Here is a 10,804-nt window from a genome sequence, read left to right as displayed (position 1 = left end):
ATGAGACCAGTGAGTAGTTGCCAATATTTTCTCTGGCAGGCATCTTCAAACATGGCTACGTGCCAGATAATTGTCAAAATCCTCGGCAGCTCATTTATTATTCTTTCCAAACGTGCTGCCAGCCTACTTCCTGAGATAGGACGCTAGTTGAGACGGCAGGAGGGAAAACCACCTGAAAACGCAGCCTTTTGAGTTCCCAGTAGAGGGCACTCTCTCTTTCTCACCCTCTGGTTCTCCAGGGAGCTCACAGCAAGAAGCGAGCGCCCCCTAGACTCCGGGAGGCGCACGGCAAGTCACAGCTGCTTGCTGCCCGCCTCTCGCCCGGGTCACCTCTGAGCTCAGCGTTGCGGTGCCAGAGAGCGCGAGAGGGAAAGCAGCGGAGCATCGCGCGCCAGCCTCCCGTCTCTTGCGGCGCGTGCGCCCTTGGGCACAGACCGTCGCTCCTGGGGTTGGCCTCCTGCAGAGCTGGGGAGCCTCCGTCGAGCTGCGGTGACATTGGAGGACGGAGGCAAAAAGAGAGGAGGCGGAGACTCGGCTGGCGGGAGGCGGCGCTACCGAAGGGAAGGAACGCGCGCGCCTCGCTTTGCGCCTCTGGCTTGTGCGAGCAGCTGCAGCGAAGCAGCCCCCTCGACTCGGCGCGGAGGCTCTGAGGCGCGCTGGCGGTGGCCGCCCGGCTCGCTGGCTGGCAGGAGAGCGCGGAAGCCCGCTGAGTCTCGCCCCCGCTGCTTTCCCTTGCAGCTCCTCTCTCCCGCTTGGCCAGGGGTTGGCGAGGAGCTGCGGACTATAAATAGCAGAGGCTACGGAGTCCTTGCGTGCCACAGACTGGAGACGGACGCAGGCGGGCAGGCGGGCGAGCGGCGCCTTCGCGGGGAGGCAGCGCAGGTAAAAACAAACTCAGACCTGTCCCTCTCTTTCGCCGGGGCGCTTTCCTGAGGGAGAGAGGGCGCCTTGGGCAAGCGCGGGTGGGCGACTGCTGCTGCGGCCGCCGCCGCCGGGGGGCTAGTCTGAGGCGAAAGTCGCCTCCGTTTTCCCACCGCGCTTCTCGAGCCCCTTTCAAGTTTCTTCCTGTTGCAGTTTCGCCGGGAGGCGGGCGGGCAACACAAGTCCGAAGAGGCGGGCGTTGCAGGCAGGGAAGGTACGGGGGCAGGTGCGAGACCCCGAAGCAGGCGAGCGAGGGCGGAAAGGAGCAGGTGTCGAGAGTCGCGGGGCTGGCAGTGGCTCCGTTGCCTGGCGCGCGCGAGGAGCAGAGAGGCGCTCCGGGGCTGCTGCTGCTGCGACTGGGACCCTCGAGACGGGCTTTGCCTTACCTGCCCTTTCCGCGAGAACCGTGTTTGGAGTTGTTTTCTCCTCCTTTGCGAGGCGGGAGAACTATTTTAAAAAAGGCAGTGATGGGGGTGGTGGTTGGGGGCGCAAAGAGAGACCCTTCTCGTCCTCCTGGTCTTTCTGCTGCGTGCATTTTTCTCTCCCTTATTGAGGAGAGAGATGTCTGTCGCTGGGTACCAAGCGAGGCGTCTGCCCGGAAAGATGAGGCGGGATTGCAGTGAATGAGGGTTGCAGGCAGGCAGGCAGGCAGACTGGCTGGCTGCTGCTGCTGCTGCAGCGATAGAGACCCTGTTAGTTTAAAGGAAGGCAGAGGATGATCGCCGTTTTGGTTGTCGCCTTGCCATCAAGAACGCAGGATCTTCCTTCCTGGCGGCGGCAGCGGCTGATCCTTGGAGATGCATTGGAAACGTGGCATTCCGGGTGGTTTGGGCACCGAAGAGAGAAAGAGCTCGCTCTCAGAGCAAGTGCGGATGCTGCCCTGAACACACACACACTGTGTTAAGGAGATTTAAAAAGAACTTCTCAGCATTAGGAGAAGTGGGCGTTAGGAGGAACACCGAGCTCGTTGCGGTTCCTGCTGGGGAATCTCTCTTAGTTGCGAGGAGGAGAGCAGTTCCGAAATCCGTGGTACAGAGTTTTTGCTGGCCCACGCTTATCGGAAATCTGGAGCAAATTTAAGTAAGGGGGAGAGGGAAGAGCGTGGCTTTCTAGAACAAATATTGGTCAGAAAAGTTAGAGGGGGCACTTTGTGTGTGTGTGTGTGTGTGTGTGTGTATAGAGAGAAAGAGGTTCCTCGTCTTCTTTTAATTAGGCTCAAATGAAAGTGCGTTCATCAGACTCCTTAAAATGCAAATGAAGCTCAGATGTATTGGCTAGAGTATACTCTAAATATTAGAGAATTTTGAGGGTTGGTTTTTTTTGTTTTTGAGAAAAGCTATTAAGTGCAGTGCCATCTGGCACATCCCTCTGTATTCTTCTCTCTTTGGAAAGCGTTCACACTTGTTAATGATACAGCTAAATATGTACACTGAGGTTTAATTGAACCTAGATTGCTTCATGGGGTGTTGAATTTTGCACTGGTTAATGGACTTGGTGTTCATTGTATTTAAATACGATGATTTTGTTCTGAAAGTTCTTGTGCTGAAATATTGACTTAATAGCCTGCAGTGTTTTTGTGGTTTTATATATTCCTCTCCTCTGAGCTAAAAGGCTGTCTCCTTTGGAGAGGTGGTGGGAGAAGCCCAACCATACTGGCTCAGCTGTTCTACAATCTAGATGATAATCACCTGGAGGTAACAGAGACTCTCTTTTTTAAAAATGGCACCAGTTGTTAGTGGGGTTTAATTTTCAGGAAAGCGCACACACAAACACACGGCTCTATTAAGTATTAAGGCAATACCTATGTTTGATCAGCAACACTGCATTGGCCTCCTTTTTTTTACTTAGGATGTTATATAACTGGTTTCTTATATATATTCATTTGTCAACATGGAATGGCCCAAATTAGTACAAGTAGATGCATACGAAAATGTGCAGGATTGGAGCCAATGTCATCTTGCATTGAATTCAAGGGGGGATTACTCACAGTGCATCAAATTAAGCATGCATGGAAGTCTTTATAGGATTTGGGGGCTTTAAATTATTGATGTGCTTCTGGGTTTGCTTCTGGAATCTAAGGAATCACATGTGATTTATGCATAGGACTCCTGCTCCATGGTTAGTCATTATCTGGATGCAAGAATTCCACTTGTGCAGTACCCCTGTGGGTAGATGTTGCAATGCCTAAGAGAAAGGAAAGCAAGGTTTCTTAGTTCTGGCCATATGGTTTGGGTAGATACATTGACAAATTTTTGCTCTTTAGCACACTTCCACTACTGCAGCATAAACTGGAAGCAGGCAACTTGGTAGGTGCAGAGGTTCACAGTAGTAATGATGATGTACACATATTTAAAATGTGGATCCTTTTAAAACGTTACTTAAATTTTATTTTTTAAAAAGCGGTGTTACAGTTGCTAGGGTGTAGACGAATCAGAATGGATTGAAATGGGCAGTAAAGATGGCCAATGATATGGAAAGCAAGCCCTGTGATGAATACTGAGGGAGGCCATGATACAGCGAAGGGCTTAGGCTATGTGCACCTTGGCAGCTTAAAATGCAACGATGCCATTTCTCCCACTGCGTTTCAAGTTTCGTTTGCATGTTGCTGTACACACCAGAGAGGTGGCAGGGATGACTTCACCTGATGCACATTACCTGTCTAGTTACCCTGCGCCTTCAGCCTCCTATTAATGAGGCTCTCATCTGCGTGTGTTCAATGGCTGTCTCAAATGTGCACACCTCAGCTTTACTGCGAAGTGAACGTGGCTTACATTTTCCAAATCTGATGGAAGTTGGTTGGGGGGGGGGGGAGCACCAAGCAACAGTATTCCTCAGGAAACTGCGGGATAGACAGGAGTTGTGGGTAACACGAGCAGTGGGAGTGCTTTGGAATAAATGGCAATGTGTACACTGCCAAAGATTGGTTTTCTGATGTCCCAAAGGGCAGGACTACATCACATGGGCTTAAGTTAGAGGAGGTAGATATTGCCTGAACATTAGGTGAAGATTCTTGAGGGTAGGAGCAGTTTGGCAATGGAACCACTTCTTTTTCATTGTAAGTCACTTTGAGTTGCCTTGAGCAAGAAAATGCCGCCACCAGATTTAATAGTAACAATCACGTATCTAGAGATGTGTTGGACTCTCCTCTGCTGGAGGTCTACCAGTAGAGTGAGGGCACCTGTCTGTTGCAGATGCTGTAGTTCTCGATTTCCTATATTGAGCAGTGTTTGTGTGTATACAAAGCTCCCCTTCAATTTTATGATTGTGAAGTTTTTCACTGATTTTACTTCAGTGTAATTTGTGTTCTGCAACTATTGATATTAAGAGGTGTGTTTAAACTTTCATTATTATTGTTTTTAAAAAGCACCTGCGTTTCTCCATTTGAGACTACATCCAGGGGTGGCTCCAAATGAAGCAAACTTTTCATGCAGAATATCATTCTAAATAATCACCTTGGTGTTTTTTTCTTGAGAAAAGGATGTTGCATTTAAATGAAAGTGGATACATACAGTTCTATACAGTTATTGGCTGCACTGAAGGAACTGAGCCTTGTGAGACAATGGACTGAAGATATTTCTACTTGGGGTAATAAAGGATTCTGAACGCCCTGGAACTCAGTTGTTTTGGCTCCCGAATGCTGCAAACCCGGAAGTGATTGTTCTGGTTTGCGAACATTCTTTTGGAACCCAAACGTCTGATGGGGCTTCTGAACTTCCTGCAGCCAATCAGAAGCTGCAATTTGGTTTTCGAATGTTTTGGAAGTCTTCTGGAATGGATTCCGGATTCCATTTGACTTCCAAGGTATAACTGTACAGCTTAATGCAAGCATAGGGGAACTCTGTCCGCCAGATGTTTTGGGACTACAACTCCCATCATCCCTGACCACTGGTCCTGTTAGCTAGGGATGATGGGAGTTGTAGTCCCAAAACATCTGGAGGACTGAGTTTGCCTATACCTGGCTTAATTCCTAGCAAGTGTGCTGTGCTTGCAACCTCAACCTTTCACATGCTAGTTATACCATGTGTGCGGATGTTATTACTTAAAGGTATAAAGCAATTTCTCTGTCCCATTAGCCATTTATCATACAAACATGTTTATGCTGTGTTTGTGAAAAAAATGTCAGAGTTCAATGGATTGTGGAATGCCATGTTCATGAGATTTTTTTTCTAGGGTGACATTTCCTTGGACTGTAAAGACCTTATTAAATTATCCTTTTGCCATAAAGCAAGAGAAAAGGTGCTTTGGGGCTTAATTTAAATTGGGGCACCACTCTGGGTTTTGTTTGTGGCCCCACAGCTTTGTCCTGCAGTGTGTGAAGTGAGGGTTTCTCCCTTTATCCCCAGGCTGATTTTTTCTCTGATTTCAATTGTGATTAGCATTAAAAGCCCCAAAGATCTGGAGAAACCAAATTTACATGCAGAGCCTCTTTTCCTCCAGTGAAGCAAACATAACATGCAGATAATTCTGTGTTTTGCTTAAGTGGAATTTTCTTTAAATATAAAACTTCTATTATATCAGTGCTGTAAACATTCAGATACTCCAGCTTTTTGTCATATTCAGAAATGCATATAGTCAGTTTAACCTGTCTCATGTTGGCTTTTGCTCCACAAACCCAGAAAATTGGAAGCTTAGGCTAATGTCATAACAGATGTGCCTTGTGATCAACAAATTTTGTTTGATTACAACTTGGCCTCCACGCACCTGCACTTTCCCCCTGTCTTTCAGGTTCAAATCCAGGTGGGGAAGGCAGAGTGCTTGGGACCAGCAAAATATGCCCCCTTGTCCTAGTTCTCCATTGCCTTAGGAAGCACTTGACCCTTACTCCATTTCTACAAGGATCCTCCTGTGAGTTTTCCCATGCCTATTTGTTGCTTACATCAGTAGCTGCCAGGATGTGTTAAAGTCTGGAAGATGGGGGGGGGGGTATCTCTGTTGCATTGGGGGCAAGACTGGTACTGTGGACAGTGACTTGGGATGTATGCATGGAGCTCTGTTTCCTACCAGCATTGCAATTGGTGATTGTACCCAGTGCTATTTTTCTAGAAAATGAGGTGCCAGAACTCACCATGAACACCTCCCTTATTCTCTTGGAATGGCAATGACAACCACCTGAGAGGTACCAGAACTGAGTTCCGGCTGAAAAAAAGCCCTAGTTCTACCAGTAGTGAAAAATTTCAAAGCTAGTTTTGAAAGTAACTCACTTCTTTCATAGATTTTTTTTTTTTAAGTCTTCAAGCAAAGGTGTATCTTGGCAGCGTGGAGATGATGAACGTACTGACTTTAAATAGGAATAGGCTGCCTAATTATTTATATTTCAGTGCATTTGTAGGCCAGTGCATCTTCCCCTGTAAAAAAAAAGAGACTCTCTCAGGAATTCACATAGAATATCAAGTTAAAGAAAATTTTAGCTCAAAAATCTTAGCCCATAACCCATGCACAGTTTCTGTTGCAAAGCGGTCTTGGGAGGGTGAAATTCAAAGCAAAGAAGCACTTTCCACATCACTTCATTTCATCTGTGACACCAGACCACTTAGCCCATTTTACCCCCACAAAGCATTTCAAATTCAAAAGCAACCCTAGATGCTTTGTAACGTGCCTACTGGTGGAAATCTCACCGTGAGAATGAATCCTGTTTTCCTATTTATTGAACATAGCTGTTTTCATTCCAGGGGCTTGGGTTTGCTAATTATTATTCCCCATGCCTTCAGTTCCCTGGCCAACAAACAGATAGTTTGAGTGAGGGTGTTACATACAGTTTCCAAACAATGTACAATCTCTGGTTTTGGCGAGTTTCTAGAACGGAATGGTAAAGTTGAAGGGGTGATGTAGTAGATAGAATGTTGGACCAGGACCTGAAAGATTCCTAAGCCAGGGTTACTTTGGGCCAGCCATAGATCCTCAGCCTAACTTATCTCACAGGATTCTTTTGTAATCTATACATTTCCTGAGCAAGGGTGCATAATAATGGGTTGCTATAGCAATTAACACATTGTTGTTTTGCAATGATATAAATTTATGGTGATGTAAGTTACATGTGCTTTGAGACCTAGCATTATATTTGCATATGTACAGGGTGTGTATGTGAAGTGAGAAACTAAAGTTAATTGATTTCTCATTGATCCTCTTGGCATTTGCTGGAACACCAAGTGAAGGTGCTTCCACAATGGACATTTTCTTTTGAAACGCCATCATTTGCTTAGGTAGGTATTATGGAAAATCCAGATGTTGTTTCTGCCAGGCAACCTCAACAGCTGCTTCTGCCTCTTATTCCTCCATCCTTCCCTCCCTCCCTCCTTCTGCCCCCCCCAGTTATTTAATTAACAAATTTATGCACAACTTAATCAACAAAAACCACCAAATGAGGTACATAAAACAATGTAAAATATTTTTTTTAATACATATAAAATCAAACATTTAAAAACAACTAGAAATCACAAGCATATTTGTTAAAATTACCCATATGGATAGGCTTAACTAAAACTTTTTAGCAGATGCCAAAAATAATACAGTGGCATTGCAACTTGCACTTGTTCTACATTTGCAATTGCAACATTATGTGGGTGGGTGGGGGAAATGAATAAATGGAGAGCAGGGAAAGACCACTGTTCCCTGCTCTCCATTCATTTCCCCACGAGTCATGCACCCAGTGGGTTTTCCTTGCTTACTGGCCTCTGTAACCTTCCCAGAGCCCAATAAGAAGCCCTCTGCCTCCTTGGGGGGATGGTGGTTCTGGAGGTTCCTGACTTTGCATGATTTTGCCTTTGTGCATGGACCCTTGGAACCGAACCCTTGCATAAGTGGTGGGCGAGCTATACAGAGAAGGTGCTTGCCTAAAATTAATGGGCTAGTAGGTGTTGCTGGCCACATGACCCTGAAGCTGTACGCCGGCTCCCTCGGCCAATAAAGCGAGATGAGCGCCGCTAATGGTCAAGGATCCTTTACCTTTAGGTGTTGCTACACTGAAGGATCAGTTCCTTGTGAGTGTGCAGCAAACACATGTAGCACTTATAAAAGTGTCAGTTCTGTAGATGGAAGCAGTAGCGTGGGCTTTATCATATAATAGTAACACCTTGAATTGGGCCAAGTAACAAGCTGGCAACCAGTGCAGGGATGTAGCATATCAACAGAAATTCACTCCGGTCCACTACTGAGCTACAGCAATTTCCAGATGAAGCTGAAGGGAAGCTACCTCATATAGAGTATATTGCAGTAATCCAATCTTGAAGTTACCTGTGCCTAGACCACTGAAGTCAAGCTATTGCACAACACATCACCAGCTACACATGTATGATTTGATTGGATGTGCCACAACTGCAGAGTCAAGATCAGAATGTGCAGCTGGTTGGTCACAATGGCCCCTCAAAGGCTTTGGTCTTCCTCTACAATATATGCCAGCAACCTCCAGACTATTTGAAAGAGCTCAGCTGCCTGGCCACTAGAGGAGGCAATGCAGACTCTGAATTGTGTCCTCTTCACCATCCTTATTGCCAGAATGTAGACACGGTTATGTGCACTAACCAATGTCCAGTCGCTTTTCCATTATGCATGGTAATGAAATCAGTATCTCTTTTGCAAAAGAGAACCCATGTGATGTTCAGTGCCACTGTATTCTTTGACTGACACAGTGGTAGGAGTAATCCCGGCAAAGAAAGTGCTTTATATTTGCATTTATTGCAATGCAAATATTCTTTTTTCCTTTTTAATGCAGAGGCTTCCGTTTCAGATTCTGGGATCTGTTTTCTCTTTGAAGAGGCAAAGTGCTAATGAGAGCATTTTGTTGTATTCCTTGCTTGCAGCCTCTAAGCAGGTGATTCTAAGTATATTTTTTGTAGCAAAGAAACTGGTGTTCAGTGGCTCAAGTGAACACCAATTGTCCAGATGGCAGTCTCACCCAACTTCTCACATGGGTTTTTTTCCCCTGCCCCCAAGAGAAAGAGAAAGAAACTGTTTCAAATGTGCAACCTCTACACCACCGATGCTTTTCTTGCAGATTCTCTTACCGTATAGGTGGCAAGTCTTTTGGGGGCACTCGGGTTCAGCCAGCTATGAAGATGCTATAGAGGGAAGGAGGTGAAGGAGGGATTAAAGGGAGAAATGGATTTGACCCCTTGAATTGCTCATGTGTTCTACTTCAGTATGGCTTGCCACTCAATCTAGTTTTCTGAAACCTGTCACAGACACTTGGGAGGAAAATGTCATGAAATGCAGTGTAGTGGCTAAAACACAGAGCTGTAAACTGTGAAGTGACAGATTCAAACTATTTTCCTGCCACGGTTGGGGAAAAAACACACCTGACAGGATAACTTAGTAAAAACCTTCTAGTGAAATGCCAAGACTGGTAAGAAAAAGATTCTCTGTGACCACCTAGTGGATCCAGAATTCCCTTTTCAAGTAACAGTGCAGGACATACTTGTTTAGACAGGCTTCCAGCCGTTTGGTGTTCTATGTTTGTGCTTCCAGGGATTTTTAAAAAATTAATTATTAGGTTTATTTAGTTATTTTAAATTACTTGCTTATTTTGCACCTTAATTTTTTTTTTTGCATAATCCTTTGAACCATAAGGAATGAGTAGAAACCCAAATACTGTACATAACAATAAAATTACTTTTGCAACAAACCAACAGTTCTCCATTTTGCTTCTTAATACTTTTGAGTAATACTTATTAATACTTTGGGCAATATCCGGTGTCAGTCATTCACTGCAGATTCACTGAAATGGTATTCAAAAGTATTAAGAAACAAGACAAATACATCCTGTAAAAATAATAATATTTGTTTTGTCTTGCAAGAACAACTTCAGGAAAGATGCTGTGCTGTGTTTAAAGAAAAGAAATATGGGATGTGGCCTTTAGGTATTCTGGGTCTTCAGTAAATGCCCAGAGTATTAGTTAATGCTGTAGTATTAGTAATACTATCCAGTGGCGTAGCGTGGGGGGGGCGGGGGGGGGCGGCCGCACCGGGCACAACATCTTGGGGGGGGGGGCGCGCTCGCACTCGCAGCTCTCTGCCCCTACTAAAATCCACGGGTTAGGGGGCGCAAATTACTTGCCTTGCCCCGGGTGCTGACAACCCACGCTAAGCCACTGATACCATCTTAGTTAAGAGTGAAATCGTGTAGGGGTCTTGTAAAATCTCTCCCTGCCTTCTGAAAGTTGTGCTGATCTCCTCCTGCTCCCTTTAATTTGATATAACAGGATACTAAGGTTGCAAGAAAGACTGCTTAAAACCAAACAACAGAGTTTCACATGAAAACAATTTACAAACTATGTATCTGATGTTGTGTTAGATGCAATCTGTCAATAGATACTTTAAAGAAAGAAAGCATGTTGTATAGAGCGGGCTTCATACTTTCTGGACTGTATATATCATGGGCATTTTAGCAGAGGTGGACTTTGGAAATCCTTCGTAAGATTTGGCACCCTGTTTGAGGCCAAAAGTGGGCACCCCCAAATTTCAATTATGAATCTACTCACTTATGAATCTACTCAATTTTGCATGCCCCCAGCTAGTTGCCTTGTGCAGGAAACACCCAAGCCTAAACTCGGTCCTGATTTTAGTAACCGGCAATTTCCTTTATGAATATTTAGTCTTAATGAAATAAAAATGGATTATGACTTCATATTATTTATTTAAAATATTTCTTAATGTAATAAGAGTTTTATATAACATCAGTAAACATAACAATCAATAGAATTGCCTAAATAATTTTTTCCTAAGAAATTCCCATTATGTGCCTGCAGTTTGCATCGCCTCACAATCAATATTGCATTATCCTGCATCTAATTCATTGTTCTCTCCAAGTTGTAGCAGAAAGAATAGTTGAAACAAAGTGTCTACTTCTCTGTTACGTATGTTATAAGGTGGATGGGTATTTTTTTGGGGT

General features: G+C 44.8%; 1 protein-coding gene across 5 annotated transcripts in view; it reads left to right on the top strand.

Moving 5' to 3' along the window:
- Positions 1–336: 336 nt before the first annotated feature.
- The window catches only part of INPP4B (inositol polyphosphate-4-phosphatase type II B), a gene marked incomplete at its 5' end in the record, with an annotated part of 264,537 nt that continues 254,069 nt past the window's right edge, over positions 337–10,804 (top strand). For 2 of the 5 annotated variants that reach the window (XM_083457114.1, XM_083457109.1), the window contains one exon: positions 337–882. Of the gene's footprint in view, positions 883–1,772; positions 2,002–10,804 lie in introns of those variants that run through there. The other 3 variants (XM_083457110.1, XM_083457113.1, XM_083457111.1) reach the window with 3 other exon arrangements.

The sequence above is a fragment of the Podarcis tiliguerta genome (assembly GCF_965153285.1).
Source record: "Podarcis tiliguerta genome assembly, chromosome: 9".
Classification (NCBI taxonomy): Eukaryota; Metazoa; Chordata; class Lepidosauria; order Squamata; family Lacertidae; genus Podarcis; species Podarcis tiliguerta.
The sequence above is the reverse complement of the archived record's forward strand: the minus strand, read 5'-3'. Positions and strand labels throughout refer to the sequence as shown.